The following is a 24332-nucleotide window of genomic DNA, read 5'->3' on the forward strand; positions in this document are numbered from 1 at the left end:
TGCTGTGCTGTCAACTAAACTATAGGTCCTCATTATTGTCAAATGCTGGCAGGCATGATGGGTCTAATTTTTCTGCTGCTGGGCACTCTCCCTACACACTGGTCTGTCAGTCGGTGTGTTGTTACACCATTTTGATCATTTAATTGCATAAACTATGTAAGATCAATTATGTGAAAAAGACGTACAAGGTTTAACACTCAAGTTAAAATAAAGCTTGAAGCAGCTCTTGAAACACGCCAGCCCTTGCCTAAATGCACCATCAAAGTACTTTAGAAGTTTAAGAGGCCCCTTTCAAAACCAATGGTTTTTTGACAAATTTAAGTGAAAACTGTGCTGTGAAATTTCCATTTGGCAGCATTTTTCAACATTTTCAAGTAAAGAACCTTCTGTCTCCGAAGTCCCTCTTGGAGAACTTGGCTTTCTTATTTCACTCGCTAGATGGAATTTAGTTTTGCACATTTTCCAATCAGGCAGTGGGTGTGCCAGTGATGGAGGGGGTAGCCCCAGTGGGATAACTGAGTGCTACCACCCATGGAATAATTTTGGGCACCTGCAGTTATTTATTTACAAATTAAGCACTGCATTTGTTTTATTACATTCATAGTGAAAAATATGGTATTATTCACTAATATTGTAAAAACAAATTGGAGCAAGAGATAGAACAAGACCTCTAAAGGCAGCTGAAGTAGGTAAATGCTTTTAAATTATATGCTTGAGTATACAGTTGCAGTGAGAATGTGTTTCTGTGAGAGAGCACTCATGTATCTGAGAGAACGTCTCTATATGTGAACATATGTGCGTTTGAGTGAACGTGACTGTGAGTCTGTCAGAGAGTGAGAACGAGTTATATTAGTGAATCATAGTGAATGAGACTGAGTGAGAATAAAAGTGACTGTAAGTGAGAGAATGGGTCACTGAGAATAAATGAGAATGACTGAGGAGTAAGAACGAGTGTGAGCAATGTGAGTGTGTCTGTGAGTAAGCATGATTGAGTCAGAGTGAGTGAGTATAATTAAGAATGAGTAAAAGTGATTGCAACAGGGGTCAACTAATGAGGAGCATCAGGTTTCATTGGCTTGGCACATCATAAAGGACTTGAATATTTAATGAGTGCCCCTTCAAATCCTAAGCTTTTTAGAAAATGCATGTGGAAATTGCACTTTAAAATGCATTATTTGATTCCATTTTTCTAGGGAGGAGAACCCCAAACCCCCAAGGAAAAGGTCAGGCTCACTTGTTTTAATCACTTGCTAGAGTTGAGGGCAAGTAATTTGCCCTACCGCTTTCAAAGATCATGTCATTACCCTAATATTGGTGGTATCGAAAAAGACATTTGTATGTGTTGTTATATTATTCCTACCATTCTTATGGCACTTTAGCAATGTCAATTATTGTCATGCCTTTAGGATAAGGCCATGTGACCAATGTCACTTCCTCTGATGTTGTTAAGGTGAAAGGGTGGGTGATGTCACTTCTGCTACCCCTGGCATGTTGGTGAATTGACGTCCATGGAGAGTAGGTCTCCTGCTTCAAAGTTAGCAGTTTAGGAACAAGACCATATCATCCCTAGCTTTGATGTGATAACATATTGAAGCTGAATCTCCTGCATAACATGAAGAAAAAATTGCAAACTACACTTTCCATCTCTCTTTTACAAACACTCTTCACGGGCCCTGCTCTCCTACCACCCTTTACACCTCCGTGGATGCACCTACTCTTCAAGAGACAAACAAGTGCACCTGTCCCAATCCATCACAGTGTTTCTCCATGCACAAGATGACTAACGCACCCGTTGCATAAACATGCTAATGTACGGAAAAAAGGGGCATGCACCAGGACCTACAGACTATACCCCGGCTTTGCTCAACCTGCTTCTTTCTGTGCCACATTAGTGCATGCCTCTGCTTTCGTGCGTTAGTACACTGAAGCAAGACCCACTGTCTCTACCAATGCTTGTTTGGTGTAGACACTACTTTTAATATGAATGTTTGCAGTGTTGTCTTAATTCTTTCCTGTTTTCAACTTTAAGTCTACAGTTTGCTTCTGCATACTTTTCAGTACTGCTGCAGGCCAACCCGTAAGGTTCTTAAGCAAACTAAAGAAAGAGAATACAGTACTCATTGCCAACTAGATCTTCCACTAACTAGGATTGTACAAGCCTCTTCCATCGGTCGCCTAGGGGCTTTTGTGTGCTCCATTGCACTTTAAAAAAGCATTTCGGGTGCATTTTTTCAATTTGCAATTGACAACGACTTGAGGTCCAGGGTAATTGCATTTTCTAAATGCTAATTTTGCAAAAGTCTGTAATTTCTTTTACCGTAGATGCCAAGATTTATGCATTTGAAGAGATGAGCGGATATTTAGTTGAGTCACTAGTCTATTTATGTCTGCCTAACTCACACTTTTATAAATGTGGTTTAATACGCTGAAGGGCTGCTCCCTCAGCAACCCAAACAGGGAGGGTACCAGCCGTAAGCACTTGTTGACTGGATATAATCAGGAGGACTAGGATCTGTGTGACATGGTCGTCACTCCTCAGCCTACTGGAGATAGTTGGCACTTTTTAAGGTTTTACAGATTCGTGTCAGAAATCAAATGGTTACCGTCACCTGTGATGAAATAACGTGGTATGTCAAGAACGCAACACTTTAGTGTAAAAAGTCTGCTTAATTTTCCCCGGTTTTCTTCTAGCTCACCTGCCTTTGAAAATATAGCAGCTGTACACTTTCACATATTGAATAAATCAGTATTCGATTATTAAAAATAATAATCATAAAATAGAATAAAACACAGTAAAACCAAGAACATATTAAAACACGTTTAATAATCCCAACAAATAAAAAAAAAATCACTCTGTGACTGCACAGTTCATAAATAAGAACAGTGACCCATGTTATTATGAATTCATAACCTTGTTCCAAGCCAACACACCCGGAAAGAACAGCCAATGCCTACGTCTCAGATTTTAACAGTTTTAAGAACAGAAAAAGTAGCCTAAACTGCCAAAAACTCCTGGCCTTTAGGATGGGCAACAAAAACCTTCATCGTAGAAGGTCATAATGGCAGCAGAAGAGGACAAAGTGATCCAGGGTCTGCAAGATCCCAATTAGCAACAGGGCTAGTTTCACATTGTCCTTAACAAAATCCATACCCAGTTATTCGTGAACAAAGAACGTCAAGGTGGAGTGATCCACACCCAACAATCTTCTACAAAAGCGGTTCTCCACAATTTGTATGGCTCTGCGGTTGCGGACCCCCCAGATGGCAGTTCCTCTGTACACAGCATGGGAAGACATTTCATTTTATATATCTGCAGTAGCGTTTGGACTGGTTTGCCAATGGTAAGTGCAAGTTTAAACAAAGCGCCACACACCTGGCTAAAAGCGGGTGCATCGATTTGAGAGGCAAGGTCGCTAGTTGCCACACTGGACATATGTAACTTCCAGATAGGAGAAGGATGCCACCCTTCTTATGGCCGTACCTTTGATAGTTATGGATCTAGTTTAAGAATTCCAATCTCACACATACCATGTAGTGAGTTTTCAAATTATTTGTATCCAACCCCAGCTCGTCCATAAAATTGACAAATGAATTGACGAGTGCTTTAAGGCCATTGGCAGTACGAGACAACAAAACTACGTCGTCCGCATACTACAGGGAGGGGAAAAAAGCTGCCTTAACTTTAGGCAGGTTTTTGCCATTTGTGATCAGATGGTGATTAAGTCTATTAATATATAAAAGGAAAAGGATAGCAGCCAGTATGCAGCCTTGCCTGACCCCACAAGGAGCCTTAAATGAGTCAGTACATTCCACCCCCAATCCATTTCTAACGGAATCATTAACATCCGTATGTAAAGCTCTTAGGAAATTAACCAAGGGAGGAGGCAATCCAAGGACTACAAGGTTGTGCCAGAGCGTAGACCTAATTGCTCGATCAAAGGCACAACTTAGGTTCATAAAGGATAAGAAAATGGACCCCTGTTTGGCTACCACATATTTACCAATTAGTAGATTTAAGTCCAGGCACTGCTCCAATGTACCCTTCCCTGAAGCCATACTGAGCTGGATAAAGGATGTTTTTGGCACTGACCCAGCCTTTGAGACACTGCAAGATGACACACCCCAATACCTTTACAACCAAGTCTAGCAGGGAGATGGGCCGTAGCACCTGGGGTACTGTCAATCTCCCTTTTTGAAGATGGGAACAATCACCACAGATTTCCATGAGGGGGCAATTTCGACCTAAGCAGCCACATTTAAAACATTAGTTAAAACTGGGGCCCAGAGGGAGACCTCTCCCATGTAGAGGTCCATGGGTAGCCTAGCAGGGCCAGGGGCTTTATTAGAGGGACTAGCTAGAATGGCAGAACACACATCTGGCACATCAAAACTGGCATCAAGGGGGAAGATTGATCCTCCACTTCATTAATTCCCAGCCCAGCCTAATTTAGCGCACATACCCTCTGATAATGGGTCACCTACTGCTCAAGAGAGATAGAGGAGCCAATGTCGTCAGGGGCAACCGCACCAAACTGCTTCCCATTGACAATGCATCAGAAACCCCTAGAGTCCCCCATTTACAAGTGGATATTAGTTGCTCCCAGGATGCTTCTTGTAAGGCTAAATTCCATTCCCCAAAAGCCTCATTGTATCCCCTCCTTGCTCCAGCAATTTCCACCTGATTACAAGGGTTTGAGTTTAGAGCCTTCCAGACATGCATGTTTGTCACCATACAGGTCCTATTAAACTAGCCCGTATGTGTAGGTCTCCGCCCTCCAGACATTTCCCTCATGATGACGTTGACTGAGATATTTAAGTTACTAAAGGCTTGTATCACTGGTGAGGGCAGGCAGTGGTCTATAGAGAGTAAAGGTTAAAAGATGATAGCTAATTTAGACTTAATCACTATATTGGCCTATCTCTGAATCCGAAGACTGTGCCATATTATCCTCAGACCCTTATCCTGAGAGGGCAGGTCCCTGAAGCCCGGCAACACATTAGGGCTGTTACTAGTAGGGAGCCCCAGCCTAACAGCAGTAGGGTTTTGGTCACTGTAACACCTTTGAAGGATTAACCCTGGGCTGATAATACCTGTTAAGGACCAGGAAGCAAACATATAATTAATAATAAACCCCCTCCCTCTGCCCACGAAAGTGGAAGGATGAGACGAGGAATTAAAAGTACAATAGCTTTTACAAGATGGCCATTAGACCTTGAAAATATGAGAGGAATAAAGATGTTATGAGTACTCATTAATACAAATAAACTTGTATTTTTCACCTCTCTATCAATGTAAAAAGATATGACAGTGCAGTCATAGCTACCCACTTTGGAACTGGGGCACTAGGTTCGCGCGTTGGTGTCAGTTTAACATCCTGTGAAAATCACTTAATCTCCCCGTGCCTAAAAAATGAATCTGTCCTTTTGTACAATAACTGATGCTCATGTAAAAAGCTCCAATACCTTGGGGTCGAGTTCTCCCTACATAAAACTGCAAGAAAAAACCTCTAAACACAAAGTTAAAAAAATCAGCAGATGGAGTAAGCTGCAAGATGCAAAAACGTTACTGTTAAACATTATTTAAAAAGCACTAACTATAAAAAAAGATGGTAGGTCCAGTATTTCTATAATGTTCATTGTGGGTGACTGGGCCAATAAAGAAGGCGGATAAGGGGAAATTAAAATTGAGGGAGGTCCAGGAAGCATTACCGGAAAATTGAGGGAACACAGAAGGGGCACTACATATATTTGACAGAAGGTGTCAAAATGGAGGAACATAAAGACTTCTTCTAGGAGAGTGCGTGATTGCTTCAATTGGGACCCTAGAAAAGGGTAGGGTTGGGACTCTACATTTTTTATTTAATTTAGTTTTGATAAAGCGCAACCCAGGCCTTGCTTTTGAGCGGGTAGTTGTATTGGGATCAACATTTCTGTTGATGTGAAGATGGACAGGTCAGTCCTCACTCAAGTACAGAGTATTAAACTGACCGCCATCACATTGTGTTGATAATTTTTTCTTGGTTTTCATAGGTGCAGCAGCTTCAGGCAGCCCATTGCAGTTTTGTATAGTTTTACCATGGGCGACTGGTACTCTTGTGTAGGGCACCACTCGAATCTGTCGCTCCTATTAAAATGCCTACAGTCTTCCTGTGAACTACAAATGTACTTCTAAAGAGGCGCATGAGATAAACAGAAATAAGAACATTGGATTTTTTGCCAGTGTTTGTGACTGGTGTTACTTTTTCCTATTTAAAAAATGACTCAATACACTCTGCTAGTGCCTGGTGGGACTCCAAGTCCCAGGCACCTCCGTGCTTTCCCTACACCTGGGGACACTCGCGGGCGCTACAAAGCGCACCGCGAAATGCTGCTGCCTCTGCTAGTGCCTGGTGGGACTCCAAGTCCCAGGCACCTCCGTGCTTTCCCTACACCTGGGGACACTCGCGGGCGCTACAAAGTGCACTGCGAAACGCTGCTGACACTGCCTCTGCTAGTGCCTGGTGGGACTCCAAGTCCCAGGCACCTCCGTGCTTTCCCTACACCTGAGGACACTCGCGGGCGCTACAAAGCGCACCGCGAAACGCCGCTGCCTCTGCTAGTGCCTGGTGGGACTCCAAGTCCCAGGCACCTCCGTGCTTTCCCTACACCTGGGGACTCTCGCGGGCGCTACAAAGCGCACCGCGCAACGCCGCTGCGTGGGCCAAGGGCGGGCCCATCCTTTGCCCGTCAGTGACCGACTGAGGCCAGGCCGGGCCATCCCTCTTTAATTTTTTATTTGGGGGCCCTTGTTTTTGGTTCTGGATACCACACAGTCAGTAATGGGGAAGTGGAAGGGAGATGATGTTCCTGCGCCACATTCCGGTGCTAAAAAACACAAGAAGCGAGCTAGTAGGAAAGCAGACGACCCACCTAAGCCCATTAGGAATCAATTTCAAACTATTGACTCCTTGTTTGAGGAAGTAGAGGCAATATTGAGGAGTCCATCTATCACCGCCCCCCCCATTCCTGCCACTTTGACCCATAGGAAGATTCCGGATCTATTTAATAAAAAACTGCGGACACTTCATTTGTCTGTGACAGTAGACCTCCATTCGCCTCCCATATCCCAGGCTGCAATTCTTTCACCACCAATGAGGCATACTTCGAACGCTGAAGTTGTAGAATGTACCCAATCCAGGGACTCTCTGCATCTAGGATCCAAGACTGTAATGTCTAGTGATATTCCCTGTTCAAACAGATTTCAACCTCTATCTACTTCTAGTGAGAGCCTAGGCTGCTCTCCACCTTCAATTCCAGCGGAACCTGATATAGAGGAATCGGAGTGGCCGACCCAACGTAAAAGGTTACTTGAACTGAAAATTATTTCCCAGAAGCTGGATGACTTAAAATCCTTGGTAATGGTCCTTTTGGGAAAAATTTCTGGACTATCTGATCAGAAGGTAATTTGTAATTGTAAATTGCCCAGTATGAATGACCACATCCCTGAGCTGACCGGGGGGTCCAACGTGCTAGCAACATTAGACACTGGGGATAATTTAACTTCTTACCCCAAATGTCTAAAGTTGGGGGTGAAGTCCACGAGCATGGCAATGAATAAAAAGGGGAGTTGTCTATTCCTTCCCGTCGACAACCCCATTGATACCGGCTGTATGCTTAATCCTTCCTCAAAAAATAATGATCAGCGTCTTCCCTGTATAAATCCCTTGTCCAAGGAAGCCAAGGAGGGTAAGGGTGCACAGGTGCCTGTAAGTCCACTCAGAGTCTTACGTCAAGGTCAACCTAGAATAACTCAGGCGACTGATTTAAAGGGGAGATACGACCAGAGTAGAAAGGATGCTTACATCTACATGACAGGGGTCCCCAGGTTGTCTGCTGGTCAGAGAGAGTCTCACAAATCTCTCACTACTAAAGTTATTTATTGGATTCGCATACAGAGGAAATGTCTGTCTGTTATCCGTTCTGATATTCGGGAGGTACGCAGACATGCCCAACCAGACTCAGATTTTCATTATATTTCAATTCTTCTTTTCGGTACCTCCATGGTCGATAATCTTATGGCTTTTAATTCACGGACCAGTTTTCTGAAATCTGGTAGAGACATCGTAATTGGCCTCTCTATGTATTCTCCGGGGGGGTGAGACACGAAGGATTGATAGACCATCTAATGTCCTTGTGGGAGGGGTTCAGGGTCCACTCAAGAGTAATCAAACAGTTTTGACCGAGATCCGTTCCCCCCGGTTATCTGATTTAGACTGACTAAATGCTGTTCCTCCCTCAGTGTTCCCCATTGCAGTTGCTACGGCCCACAGAGGCAAACGACCAAGGGCTTTGAATTTCACCGTACCCCTGAGAGCTAGGCCCACATTTGTGCTTTCTGAACTTAACATTATGGGGGTCATTCCGACCCCGGCGGTCAAGGACCGCTGGGGCCGGGGATGCGGGAGCACCGCCAACAGGCTGGCGGTGCCCCGCAGGGCATTCTGACCGCGGCGGTACGGCCGCGGTCAGACCAGGAAAACCGGCGGTCTCCCTCCGGTTTTCCGCTGCCCTGGGAATCCCCCATGGCGGCGCAGCTTGCTGCGCCGCCATGGGGGATTCCGACCCCCATACCGCCATCCTGTTCCTGGTGGTTCCGACCGCCAGGAACAGGATGGCGGTGAGGGGTGTCGTGGGGCCCCTGGGGGCCCCTGCAGTGCCCATGCCAATGGCATGGGCACTGCAGGGGCCCCCGTAAGAGGGCCCCACTTTGTATTTCAGTGTCTGCTTTGCAGACACTGAAATAAGCGACGGGTGCCACTGCACCCGTCGCACATCCTCCACTCCGCCGGCTCCATTCGGAGCCGGCTTCCTCGTGAGGAGGGGTTTCCCGCTGGGCTGGCGGGCGGCCTTCTGGCGGTCACCCGCCAGCCCAGCGGGAAAGCCAGAATGGCCTCCGTGGTCTTTTGACCGCGGAGCGGCCATTTGGCGGCTCCCTCCAGGCGGGCGGCGCCCGCCGCCCGCCGGGGTCAGAATGACCCCCTATGTCTTGGAATGTGGCTGGAATAGAGAAAAAGATGGGAGATCCCGGATGGGTCAGTCTTATCACTAAGCAAGATTTATGTCTTTTTCAGGAAACCTGGGCGGAAGAGATAATATATGTTAAGGGGTTTACAACATATTTTGTTGCAGCTCAACCTGCCTCTGGAGGCTTTGGTAGACCTATGGGTGGGCTCATGATTTTAGTGAATAAGAAATTGCAATGCGACCATTCTGCACTATCCCTTAACTCGTTAGATTTATTGAGTGTTAGACTTACATTTCAGCCTGGTTTTATAGTGATTTTGGTCAATGTGTACGCAAGGTCCATTCCCCGCAGCATGGAATCTAGGGTGCTTGCTCAGCTAGTCTAGTATATGGAACTTTTGCATCCATCTAATCATTTGGTGATAGGGGGCGATATAAACTGTTCCTTTCTTATTCAAGAACCTTATAGGCAATTTGACAACTGAAGAAGATTAATCTTGGGGTATTCCCCAAACGAAGGACGATACTCACAGCATCGGTTATTGCGTTGCCACGCAGATGGCCTCCCTCTGTTTACGTTTTGGACTCAGAGAATGCAATGGTCGCACTAGATCTGATCCAAATCGTGCCCCCACTTTTAAGCGTGGGTGTTCCTCCAGCATTATTGATTATTTTTTGGTCGACATTAGGCTCTGGTCAAATACTCTGGATATGAAGGTGGAACCCCGCTTTGATAGCGACCACCACCCCCTATGTCTTACTTTATCCAATAAAGCTTTTGGGAGAACCCAACATCTAGAGACCACTAATGCTCTGATCCCTTGCCTGAACCTTAGGCAAACTCACGTCAGTTGGCCAAAAGTTACATCTAATCCATTCATGATCAAGCTAATTTATTCTTCCTTTCTACAGCTGTTCTCCGGTTTTGATGCGCAAGAGGTCGATAGTATTCCAATCTTGAAAATCCACGTCGAATTGACAAATATCCTACAGAACATTTTCTATAAAGAAACCACTTTTAGGTATACTCCCAATACCATCCGATCTAGAGAATGGTTCAACAAAGATTGTGACCTTGCGAGGCTCAATGTCAAATTGGCCCTCCATAAGCACTCACAGGAGGAGATCAGGGCCGCTAGATTTAGTTACACCAAGGCCCTGGATCTTGCAAAGAAAAATTAGGAATTTGAGATCTGGCAGAAGCTGCTGGAGGCAGTAAAAAATCGAGACGAGAGCTCTTTTTGGAGGTTGCTGACCAACAGGCATAGAGAGGGTAATGCCACTTCAAATCTCCATATCCAGCCCGAAAGATGGGTGGCTCATTTCTCCGAGATCTACACTTTATCCATACAGCAGGACCATGAGGACCAGAGGGGCGATGAAAGCAGACCTCTCTTTGAAGGATCTACGGAGGACATTCACAATTGCTGAAACCACAGCAGCTATTAGTTCCCCTGAAATCCGCTAAGGCTCCTGGTCCTGACAAGATACCGGGGGACCTGTTTAAGTCAGAACCCGTTATTTGGGCATGGTATATAAATACATTATCGAATGCCATCGCAGCAGGCGGCCCTATTCCGGATTCGTGGCTGAAATTACCCCTATCTATAAAAAAGGAGATGTGGGACTGCCCGCAAATTACCGCCCAATTAGTCTCATTGACAATCTACAAAAGATTTTCTCTAAGCAAGTCCTAGACAGGCTTATGGACTGGGTCCAAGCCAACCAGGTCCTATCTCCCCTCCAGGCTGGTTTCCGTTCAAGAATTAGCACTATGGACCAAGTTTTTAGATTCTTCTTGCTACTCTGGAAATATGTTACTTTGGCCAAACAAAACTTGTATGTTGCTTTTGTTGACCTAAAGTCCGCTTTCGATCTCGTCCCAAGAGAGAAATTGTGGGAAGTCCTTAAATAAATTGGTGTCCCGAGGAATCTGGTGCACCTAATCCAAAGATTGCACAAGAACACCTATGCTCGAGTAAGATGGGGTAGTCAGGGGGAACTTACCGATCGTATTAATATCAGGCGGGGGGTACGCCAGGGCTGTGTCCTGGCACCCACCCTTTTTTCCTTGTTCATTAATGAGGTGGTGCAAGTTGTAACTGATTGTCAAAATGATGCTCCTTCATTGAACAACTTAAAAGTTCCAATTCTCTTATTTGCTGATGACTCCCTCTTGATCTCTAAAACACCCATGGGCCTTCAGGTTCTCCTGGATAGGTTCAGTGTGTTCTGTGCAGACCATGGATTGGAGCTCAATTCTAGTAAAACTAAACTTATGATCTTTGGTCTTGGTTGCACCAAACGATGCAATATCTTATATAATGAGGTTCCTCTGAGCAAGGTATGTTCTATTGATTACTTAGGGGTGAGAATCAGCAATGACATGAACTGGCAGGCCCAGGTAGGAAAAAGTTTAGCTCTTTTAGCACATAGGTCAGAGGCAATTTTGCGTTTCCAAAAGTCTAATACTGTGAAAGTTGTTTCCCCAGCTATTAAAATGTATCTAGCAAAGGCTCAGAGCGCCGTGGCTTATAGCGCAGAGGTCTGGGGCTGCTTCAAAACTAGTAAGTTATCTGTGGGGGAAAACAACTTCGTAAGATCGCTCTTGGCATGTCCTCGTAGTACGACCTTGGTTCCAGTATTTTTGAATTTAGGGTTCCCCCACATTTCTGATGTAATAGCCCTAAGGCCTCTAACTTTTTGGGTTCGTATCTGGACCACCCCTGAATTAATTATATATAAGGAGTCCTTGCAAGATTTATTGGATAGACCGAACGTACTTTCTATCCCTTGGTTTAAGTATATTTCGGAATGGTTTCACACCCTGGGACTTAGTGACTTTTGAAGCCAGCCAAATAATTTAAGGAGGGCTCACAAGGATCATTTAAAATCAGTTTACTGGTCCCATGTTATGAAAAATTATCTGTTATGCACTTCATATGGTAGGTTGACGTCTCAATTTCTCGATTTCAAGTGGTTTCCCCACTTTGAACCCTTTTTAGATTTGATTACCGATCAACTAAGCAAAAGTTTGTATGTTCGGTTCAGGTATGGATGCCTCCCCCTGAAGTCTTTTACTAGTTCATGGTGCTCTACTCCGCTAACCGATCAATGCCCAAGTTGTAACGGCTCTTTAGAAACTGTAGTGCACTTTATGTTTATTTGTCCTGCCTATGGCCTTGTTCGGCGGAAATGGCTCCATCCCGCTTGCAGGAATATGGGGTTGAGAACGTGCAAAGATGCCCTAAGGTTGATGTTGAGAGACTGCTCCTCCTTCCTAACTTGTGCGGTCAGCAAGTTCCTTGCGTCCGCATGGCATATACGTACACATTTCTTAAAAAATTATAGTGATTTGCTATTAATTGAACCTTGATCTTAACTTATTTAATCTAATTACTGTTCGTATGATAGTTTTAAACTCAATGAACTTTTTATCAAATTATCGATGAGGAAGTTAAAAGTAGCTAAAATTTGACGATTCCTCCTCATATATAGGATGGGAGACATATGTGAAGATTCATATCAATACCTTTTTGTATATTCGCAGGTCTTTTATTTTATCCTCATTATTACTTTTAAACTTTTGTTACCATATATTTATTATGTACAGATCATGGTTTTATTGTTGTAAGTTATTGCTTTGATGGTTTAATTAGACTGAATAAAGCTTGTGTGACTTGACTTGACTCAATACAAGGCCCCTTCAAAATACTATTTTGTGCTGTGTTTTGAGTGGGTCGGTTATCATTACCATGACTTAAAGCTGCCTGTGACCATAGTGCACTTTTTTCAAGGATAGGGTGTTTATGTGATCTAAACCTATTTCTGTAGCCATGACTAGTTGTAATGCAAGTAATCCTTATTAGGTCTGGTTTGTCACCAGATGTAATCAACGGAAAAGAGATTTTAGAAGCACTGCTGAGAGAGGGGTTTTGGCTCCTTCCCAATGTTGATTGCCTTGAGTACATTGCGCAGAAGATGTGTTCGTCTGCTGAAAATGATTACTTGTGTTGCACTTTTTCTCTTGTGAGAAAGCTTTTCTCAAAAGAGCAGGAGCAGATTGGTTATTTGGTTATGGTGACAAGTCAATGATCAAGGCGATAGGCCTGGTCTGTTTATTATTAAAAGTTATGACTAAGGCAGAGATCTGACTTATTTATTGCGAAAAGTGGATGTTGAATCTAATAGGCCTTTACAAGTACATTGCTCTCTCACTGTTTTAAAGCTTCTAAAGTGATATTTTGTTCCAGGAATCTCACAGATTACCACAGTAGGCAAGGATTTTGTTGTTGATTTCCCCATGACAAACCCTTGGGGTAGAAGATGTGCACTTGGAGAATCCGTGTTATGCTGTTTTAGGAAGGGTTTATTTACTTTGCCAACTGCCTTTTGTATATATTTGCAATTTTTTTACTGCTGAGAGAGGGCCTTTAGTTCTGCGCTCTCCTCCTCTCCTGCTTCCCACCTCTGCACCCCCTCTCAGCCCTGCCCACTGTCCCTGCTCTCATCCTCCCTCCCAGATCTACTTAATAATGACCACAGCACAATTAGCGTATTTGCCAAAGGTGCGTTAAAGGCAAATTAATCTGAGCCCCTTACACACCCAGTGCCAGGAACCCTATTTCTCCAGCCACCCACTTAGCCCTCCTCATGCTCAACGCTAGACACAACTCATTGCACTGCTGCCGTGCCGTGCCATACAACACTGACGGGTCCTCATGTGCCACTAGCAGGTTCTCACAACCCCTGCAACTCAGTACCCAGCTCAGTCACAACCACATACACCAGCTACCCATGGCACTGTATACTACACTCTCCTCGATACCCCCACTCTATCACCAAAGATGCCGCAGAATTCTGGGACCTACTTCATGGACCTGCTCTTGTTCTTGGAGAGTCAGCTAATCCCCACATCTGCCCCTGTCATCGCTGCTGCACCAATCCATCCCGACTACAAAATTGCTAGATGGCAAACAACACAAGACCTGTGGTAGAGTTGTCACCATAATCAAGGATTTCATCAGCTGCAGCACTACCTCAGCGCAACCCCATCAGTATGGATCACATGACTTTCAAGCTCTACATCACAGTCAATTTAATTCTGATTGGTGCCATTATCTAGCACCCTCTGGGACAGTGCACCAACTCCACATTGCCATTTTGGACTTCACTGTACCCTTCATCCTCAACAAAATGCCTTCATTCTCCTTAGAGACCTAAATTATCACCTCGAAGACCACACTGACCGAAACTTGATGGCTGTACTCAAGGACCTAGAAAACCGTGGCCTCACCCAGGACCTGGAAGGACTCACTCACACAAACAAACAACTTCTGGACCCTATTTTTTACCATCTTCAGCAGCATCTCACAAACCCATCGCCGATCACCTGGACTGGCCACATCCTCTTCAAATTTGCTATTCCATCCCACATCAATACAGAACCCCCACCACCAGACGAGCCTGCCGAAACTAGAACAAAGTCCCTGAAGAATTCTGGTCAGCCACACTCAGGGAACACTGGTCAATACACAACAGCAACCAAGTCAACTTCATCACCAACTTCAACAACTGGATCACCAACCGCGCTGACATCCTGGTTCCCCTCAAATTCAACATACGTAAACAACCAACTGGAGCACAGATGGAAAACGAGCCAAGAAAAACGGAGAGGAACACCTTCAAATCAACCCTGTTCGATATTCCACTCTACACGGTAAGGGATAGGCATACCCAGATGTGGGTCTTGTGCTCACAGAGCCACTGAAACCAAGCCACATCTAACTGAGAAGCCCCAAGCAGGGCAAAAGAAGACTTGGGTTGCTTTTTTCCATCAATGAGGACCTGGCCTGACAGTTATTGCTGCACTGTTCGTACTTGAGCGGGGTCAAGATTAATTTGCATATGGCTAGGTCTAATTGAGGTGGCAAGGTTGGAAAAATAATGTTTGGTTGGAATGCTACACTGGACAATTGCCAGTAGTTAGACTTATTGCAAGCATTCCTCCTATCACCTTTTGTGCGTTTGATGTTCCACCCTAAATGGTAAGGCTATGCCCAGACATGGGTCCTGTGTTCACGATGCCACTGGAACCAAGCCACACCTGGCTGATGAGCCCTAATCAGGGCTTAACCGGTCTTGGGTTGCATTTTTCCAGTCCATGGAGGACCTGGCCTAACACTTCAGGTTGCTCTGTTCCTATTGGAGCAGAGTCCAGATCAATTTACGTATGGCTGGATCCAAACTGAGGTGGCATGGTGGGAACAAGAATGATGGGTTGAAATGCTATCCTTGGCAACTGCCAATGGTTAGACTTATTGCATGCATTCCTCCCATCATCTTTTGTGTGTGTCATGTTTCACCCTACATTGTGTAGTTGTAGTAAAACAGCTCAGGTTTTTTTTAATTCATTAACTTTTTCAGCAGTTGTATACTCTGTCTAGACTTGAGAGAGGAACGGAATAATTATTTGGGGAGTGAGAAGGTGATGCAGGTAATAATTGGACAATGTCTAAGACACAGCTGGTTATCAGGTAAGCCACAATTATATTGTCTACGTATCTGGTGCGTTTTCTTGAGGCTATGAGCCTGATTTAGAGTTTAGTGGATGGGTTACTCCATCATGTTTGTTGACAGAGTAACGCTACCTGCAAAACTCTAAATCAGGCCCTTTGATCTGTAGGAGGGAGTCCATTCAAGTCATTACTTATTTTGGAATGGTTCTTTCTGGAATGCAGTGTGAGGCAAGTGCCACAAAGTGATTTTTCATTTCATGCTGTATTTGTAGGATCCTTTCTGAGAAAGTGCATTCTTGGATGGTTCAGGGCCTCACTTGCCAGTAAAGGGTATGGCCTCAGCGTGTATTTGTATATTTAGCTTTGATTTCATCATAGCTTGAAGAGTGTATTTGGTTAGGATTTTTCTGGCTTTCCTAAGACCCTTCATGTACCAGAGCAAAGAGGATTATTTTCCTTGTTGAGGGGTTAGATTATCAATAGAGTTTGGAGTGGCTTGTATGCATTGATTTATCCAATCTTCTGTATAGTTCGGAAAGGTTGTAGATTCTGGTATATTTTTGTTTGTCAAAGAATTGGTAGATAGATATGTCCTTTAGTTACTCCTCCATGATTGTGTATGAAGTTGGCTCTTCCTTGTTAGGAAGAGCTGTTATTATGATGTGGAATTTAAGAATTATCCATCCAGTCATTCATTAGTGGGACCTCTGACTTTGTGATTCTTGGGAGGAGATAATAAGATCTACAGTTGTTCCATTATTGTGGGTCAGCATGAAGATCAATTCCGAAAGTTGTGCATCAAGTATATTTCTTTAGTTCCAATGAGGGAGTATTTTGTTGATTTTCCAAGAGATATTGAATCCACGTAGAATAATGTTGGTGGACTGTTGTGTTATAGTGGAAGTTATTAGATCACTGGAGCATTTCTGGAAGGTGGCATTGGCCTGTGGGAGGCAGTAGGTGATATGGAAGCAAAGAACTTTATTTTGGTTTGATCTCATGGTAACCAAAAGGAGTTTGAAGGGTGGAAATGAAAGCATGTCAGCTATTTTACTGGACTGTCCTTTGCTATGAAAGCTGGCTATGCGCCCCTCCATTTCTGACCACAGTTGTGGACAATGATACTCTGTTTTTTCATTTCATGCAATCAGATTAGCCCCATGGTGGCATGGATTAACAAAGAAGGAATGCAGTTCATTCTGTTCTAGGGATGACTGTAACGTTTTCAGAGAATTTCTCCTGTTTCATCCATTGGCGAAATGGTTATCTATTCACAGTCTATAGATATAAATGGATGGTTTTTTTACCTAAATTTATTTGGATCTTTTCAGAGTTTTGAATTGTGGCATGAATGTTGGATCTGAATCATGGACAGGAAATATTATTAACATAGGACAAAACCGTGAGTCACTCAAATGAGATACAATTAATTGATGAGATTGATTTCATGTTCTTCCTTTCACAGACGTTTAAGATGCGGGAACATAAAGCAGCAGCTCCTTATCAGGGACTTCGGGGAAAAGCCCCTCTGCCTCCTGTGAGGCCTATGTGCATTGTTAGATTTGGCAGTGTTCATAAAGAAACACGTTTTGTGTTTGAATGAACAGTGCTGCTGCGCAGGTCAGCCCTCTTTGCCTTGTCTCCAGATGACAGGAGGAGGACGCTGAGGCATGTTCCTGCTACAGAGCATTCTTTCAAAATAAAATACTCTGTAGCTGGATAACTGGATTATGCATGTGTTAGCGGCGTAGTTCAAATATGGTCACACCACACAGAAACAATCTATTTCATTTAGCAGGCATACTGCTGATGCTATAGGCAGCTCAGATTATCTGCTAGAATGTGGCTGTTAGAGCACACATCAGTTCATCCCCGAAGCCAATGAAATGCCACACAGAGTAGCAGGAGCAGGATCTCCCAGCACTATCCCAGATTGTTAACGGCCTGTGCTTTGAGTCCTATCAATAAGATGGGAGAGGGATTGAGCTGGGTCTTCCCCTTTTTAAAACTGGCCTTGCTGCTCAGTCTGGCTCCTCCTTGAGAATCATTGCTTTCTGGTTCCAATGCCTTCAGGTTGTCAGCTAGGTGAACAAGTTAGGGTAAAAGTTCTCTGTGCATGTGTGTGTATGTTTGTGAGGGATTTAGGTTGAATGGGATTGAGTGAAAATATATGTATGGATGGGTGTGTGAGTGTGTTCAAAAGGGTCATGATAATGAAAGTAAATAAGAGGGAATGAGTGTGTTAGTACAAGTAATTGATTGGAGGTTGTGAGAGGGATTGAAGTGAGTGAGGAGTGTAGCTATTAATGGTGCAGTTGCATCAGGGCCCAGAGTCAGTGAGTGTGTGTGTGTGTTAGTAAGTGAGATTTGAGAATCAGAGAGTACATGTGTGTGAGTAACAGTGAGTGGGACTGAGTATGAATGAGATTGTGTGAGAGAATGTGAGCTAGAGTCAGGCAAACTTTTAAAAGAAGGGTGAACTCCTGGCTGGTATGAATCCAGCCACCACTGGTCACATATCTGCAAATCCCACCTGACGTTTACAGGCAGGGGAGGGTGGTAAATGGGTATTACATGTTTCTCACTAACGAAAATTTTAATTAATGTGACTTCCACTTTTCAACTTTAGGCATGACGTACAATGCTAACTTTCATGCAGCAAGGTACTTCATAGGATACAATGGTTTAACAGTAATTCTCCGTTTACAAACAATTGGCCTTCTACAGAAAAGGATACCATAAAAATGTGTGGGACACTTATTAAATAAGAGGGATGTTGAGACTTGGAGCAGATAGGGTATTATTAATCATTGTAGCATAGTTCTCAAATAGTATTACATGTTTCTCACTAACGAAAATTTTAATTAATGTGACTTCCACTTTTCAACTTTAGGCATGACGTACAATGCTAACTTTCATGCAGCAAGGTACTTCATAGGATACAATGGTTTAACAGTAATTCTCCGTTTACAAACAATTGGCCTTCTACAGAAAAGGATACCATAAAAATGTGTGGGACACTTATTAAATAAGAGGGATGTTGAGACTTGGAGCAGATAGGGTATTATTAATCATTGTAGCATAGTTCTCAAATAGACACATTCCAGAGGACATTAATAAGTGCCTTCTGATTGACGTTTATTGACATTTACAATACATAAATCCATAATAGGGGTTGGCCTGGGGTAAAGACAACAGCAGTCAGTGTGTGTGGCTGACTACCACTCATGGCAAAAAAGAGGCACTTACTATTGAAATGATCCTGAATGTAGTCAAACCCTAACTTTCGCCCAACTCACTTGGAGTTCACAATCAGTGAACACAATGTCATGAAAAGCAAGGTGGTCTGGTATGAGCTCTCACTCCTAAAGAAGGTGAAATTTGCTCCCAGAAAGTAACTTTAGACCTAGCTTCAAGACCTTGTACAACTGAATAGTTGCATTTCCCTGCTCCCTAGACTCCAAAGAGTGCCTGATATAATGCTACAGCATGCTTCACCAAAGAAAGAAATATGACTACTTCACTCCTACCCTTAGGGACTCCAACGGCTCTCATGCTGGCCCTCACAGTCTTCCAAACTAGCGGTATCTTCTACAAAGTCATCACAGCTAGTTTCTTGACCTATCTGTCAGGCAAGTTCACTACCTCTTGTGGCTCGCACACACCTGCAGCCACAACACCTTTGGAAGGAAAATGAGCAAAAGGAAAAAACAAGGTGTAGGACCTCACCGTTTAAGCACACATGATCTGTAACAAAAGCCTCCATAACCTTGAGGGCAGACTCTACCCTCCTCTAATCTAGAAAACAGATGAAAACACACCTCTTTGCACTTACATTCTTGTAACGCAATAGTCCCCCAATCACTTATTGACTGTAATTTTGTATTTGAACATATAGAGCACTCTATGCTTTTTGGCTATGTTTCCACTATACAAATACCACATAGATACAAACATACATTTATGTAGGTCTGTACTGTCTACCTGTGTTTTTAAGGGTGTGATCTTTCACCAACAATTTAAAATAAAGTGGTAGTACACCCACCTCTAAGCAATGGAGTAAAAAATGTGTCAGTGCTTATCAGTAGCTGACAAAGAATGATTGCAAATTAAAATGCAACTTGATTTCTTTAGATAGAGGTCCTAATTTGCTCTAGATAGAGGTCCTAATTTGCTGTGTGTATCTTTATTAAAGTGAGGGTCTGCAAAAAAGCTTCAATGACGCAATATTGTGAACATTAATATCCTGTGAAAGAAAAATCATGTTAAAAATATCACTGGCAAAAATATTGTGGCCCTATACTTATTATGGAAACACAAAAATATATAAATATTGTGTCAAAAATATTGTTGACTATTGACCAGAAACAGGTACAACTACTAATTTCTAAATAAATATTGACTGTAAAGTAATATATTAAAAGTAATGTATTACTTTAAACTAATATATAGGCCCTGATTCTGACCTTGGCAGATGGGATACTCTGTTACAAACGTGACGGATATCCCGTTTGCGGTATTATAAGTACCATTATATCCTATGGAACTTGTAAAGAGTACATCTGCCAAGGTCATAATCAGGCCCTTAATGTTTATTTTATTGTAGTTATTTTTAACATTTATATTTAATATATATATACATATATATACAGGGAGTGCAGAATTATTAGGCAAGTTGTATTTTTGAGGATTAATTTTATTATTGAACAACAACCATGTTCTCAATGAACCCAAAAAACTCATTAATATCAAAGCTGAATATTTTTGGAAGTAGTTTTCAATTTGTTTTTAGTTTTAGCTATGTTAGGGGGATATCTGTGTGTGCAGGTGACTATTACTGTGCATAATTATTAGGCAACTTAACAAAAAAAAATATATACCCATTTCAATTATTCATTATTACCAGTGAAACCAATATAACATCTCAACATTCACAAATATACATTTCTGACATTCAAAAACAAAACAAAAACAAATCAGTGACCAATATAGCCACCTTTCTTTGCAAGGACACTCAAAAGCCTGCCATCCATGGATTCTGTCAGTGTTTTGATCTGTTCACCATCAACATTGCGTGCAGCAGCAACCACAGCCTCCCAGACACTGTTCAGAGAGGTGTACTGTTTTCCCTCCTTGTAAATCTCACATTTGATGATGGACCACAGGTTCTCAATGGGGTTCAGATCAGGTGAACAAGGAGGCCATGTCATTAGATTTCCTTCTTTTATACCCTTTCTTGCCAGCCACGCTGTGGAGTACTTGGACGCGTGTGATGGAGCACTGTCCTGCATGAAAATCATGTTTTTCTTAAAGGATGCAGACTTCTTCCTGTACCACTGCTTGAAGAAGGTGTCTTCCAGGAACTGGCAGTAGGACTGGGAGTTGAGCTTGACTCCATCCTCAACCCGAAAAGGCCCCACAAGCTCATCTTTGATGATACCAGCCCAAACCAGTACTCCACCTCCACCTTGCTGGCGTCTGAGTCGGACTGGAGCTCTCTGCCCTTTACCAATCCAGCCACGGGCCCATCCATCTGGCCCATCAAGACTCACTCTCATTTCATTAGTCCATAAAACCTTAGAAAAATCAGTCTTGAGATATTTCTTGGCCCAGTCTTGACGTTTCAGCTTGTGTGTCTTGTTCAGTGGTGGTCGTCTTTCAGCCTTTCTTACCTTGGCCATGTCTCTGAGTATTGCACACCTTGTGCTTTTGGGCACTCCAGTGATGTTGCAGCTCTGAAATATGGCCAAACTGGTGGCAAGTGGCATCGTGGCAGCTGCACGCTTGACTTTTCTCAGTTCATGGGCAGTTATTTTGCGCCTTGGTTTTTCCACACGCTTCTTGCGACCCTATTGACTATTTTGAATGAAACGCTTGATTGTTCGATGATCACGCTTCAGAAGCTTTGCAATTTTAAGAGTGCTGCATCCCTCTGCAAGATATCTCACTATTTTTGACTTTTCTGAGCCTGTCAAGTCCTTCTTTTGACCCATTTTGCCAAAGGAAAGGAAGTTGCCTAATAATTATGCACACCTGATATAGGGTGTTGATGTCATTAGACCACACCCCTTCTCATTACAGAGATGCACATCACCTAATATGCTTAATTGGTAGTAGGCTTTTGAGCCTATACAGCTTGGAGTAAGACAACATGCATAAAAAGGATGATGTGGTCAAAATACTCATTTGCCTAATAATTCTGCACTCCCTGTATATATATATATATATATATATATATATATATATATATATATATATGTGTGTATAAAATATGTGTAATTTTAAATTAAAAAAACAAAACTATTTTTAAAATATTTGAATATTAACCATTAACTATGAATTAAATTAAAAATTAGCAAACAGATATACAACACAATACATATATACCCTAATTAAAGTATTAAAGTAAACATATTAAAATTAGTTTTATTTAATTGCACTGTACACTAAGTATAAATATGCCAATGTTTAACAAATAGTTTTGTTTTTTTAACAATAAATAACCATTTTTTAAATACTTGAATATTAACTACCATTGAAATAAATTGAAAATTCACAAACATATGTACTACACAACACACATTTACCTGAATTAACATTTTAAATTAAACATATTAAATTAGTTTTATTTATTCATACTATACACTAAATGTATTAATAAAATCAATGTTTAACATATATTATTATTATTTTCCTCATTTTACACATTTCAAAAATAGAAAAAAAATCAAGTAAAAAAGTATATGTAGAGAAAAGTAAATATAAACAATAGGCTAAAAAATATTTCTCTAAAAATAAATAAAAATGTCTAAACCAAAAATATAGGGAAAAAAACCAATAATAAAAATACTAACAATCCACTCTAAGCTACAGTAAGAAAAAGAGCTGGATTTACTCATCCCACTCCAGTCTAAGCTACAGTAGGGAAAGCACTTGCCTGTGAAGGAGTTAGATTGACTATTCCCACTCCAGTCTAAACAAAAGTAGCGAAAATATTGGATTTCATAACAATGACACATAACAATGCAAGTCCTAATCATTATTTTGATACCTAAGAATAATAAAATATATAGTACCAAGAAATAGAAATACTAAATAATTTAAGAAAAATATGAGCATATTTTAAAATATAAAAAAAATGTAAAAACAAAAAAATACAATTACTTATCATAACATTTACTTGCCTGTCTACAACAACAATACATTTAAAATTAAATAAAAAGTATTTTAATTTAAATTATTACTAAACAAAAAATCTTAAAACACAAATCATTCCACAGACAAAAGTTGAAAAACACTTACAACTGAATTCATGAACAATTCCAGCAGTGAAATTGTACATATTAAATTATCAATTAAACCATTACATATAAAAACCATAAGTAAGAAAAACATTTTTAGCTTTAAAATCTTCCCAGTGCTAAATGTTAGCTGAAGGTTGCCGGTGGGGACCAACAGCACTTATTTTTTGGGACCACCACCTATTTTTCCCTTTCAGATAACTTGCAAGGACAAGAGAGGGAAATACACAAAAAGAAGAAAGGCGAAAATGTCAAAACTGTTACAAAGGGAAAAGGCAGGAACCCACAGAAGTGGAATGAAAGGACAGGGAGTGTCTGGTAGTGATTTAAATATGCAGGAGGTTGATTTAAGGCTACCAGTCTTGGTATGCAGCATGCCATTGTTTAATTGACCAGCCAGGGCTTCTGTGCACAGTTCTGGGCACTCGCACTCTTTCTTCCACAAATTAAGCACTGTATCACGTGTAATAAAAATATAAGAATTCTAATATTTGATTTAAATATTTAACAAAACAAATAAGTTAATATGAAATTGAAATACATTTTATTTTATATAACTCCCCACACTCTTGTTCCACAAAACAAACAGCCTGCTGCTAAAATATAACTTACTATTATTAACAATAATGTTAAAATATACTTTAAAATTAACAAATTAAACTAAACAATATAATTACCAAAATGAATATTCACTTAAATAATTTGTTAACAGCAAAAATTGGATTATCATTACACTTAAATGATTTATAGTTTAATTAACCTCCCAACATACTACCCTGTAAACCCAACAAACTGCTAGTACACATAAAATAATTGATTACATTTAAAAATTAATTACTGAAGCACTTAAAATTACAAACTATATTTGCAAAATTAATAACAATTATACAAACATGACTAACACCTACAATTAGTGTATTAACTATTTACTAAGACATATTGAATTAACTTAAAACAATATTTTTACAAGTGTACTAAAGTAAATGATAATAAAAACAATAATATTCTTGAAAAGGATGTTATATACCACAAAATAATATATTGTAGCCAAAGATATTCCATCCCATGTGATTTTTTTAATGATATTTATGGCCCACAATATTTTGATCCAAACACCAGTAAGTAGATTTGTATTCAATGTTTTCAATAAAGAAAAAAAAAACATTTATGCTAGTAATTCATATAACCTAACATGTTATGTCAGAGTTGGAATAAACTGCACTTAATGTTAGTAAAAGGAATAAAGAGGCGTTATCTCCTATTGTTGCCCATTATTTGTGGGATAAAATACCATGTACTGCACTTTATAAGTATATTGAATACCACTGAGGAGTTCCATGACCACACAGAGGTGTAATGCCATAGACTGAATGATTTTATATGGTCATGGAACTCTAAGGTAACCCGCTGTATCCTTATTAATGTAAAGTAATGGTATATTGTATCACTTGTTTATGGGTGTTTGCTTTTTTCATACTTATGCCAAAGTAGAAATCCCAACTGCAGCATC

At 41.4% G+C, this 24332-nt stretch overlaps 1 protein-coding gene across 2 annotated transcripts in view; it reads left to right on the forward strand.

Annotated features, from left to right (window-relative positions):
* GABBR2 (gamma-aminobutyric acid type B receptor subunit 2) overlaps positions 1–24332 on the forward strand; it is a 3493747-nt gene that overhangs the window by 3400106 nt on the left and 69309 nt on the right. The gene's annotated exons all lie outside the window — the stretch shown is intronic.

Source organism: Pleurodeles waltl, chromosome 2_2 (genome assembly GCF_031143425.1).
Source record: "Pleurodeles waltl isolate 20211129_DDA chromosome 2_2, aPleWal1.hap1.20221129, whole genome shotgun sequence".
Lineage (NCBI taxonomy): Eukaryota > Metazoa > Chordata > Amphibia > Caudata > Salamandridae > Pleurodeles > Pleurodeles waltl.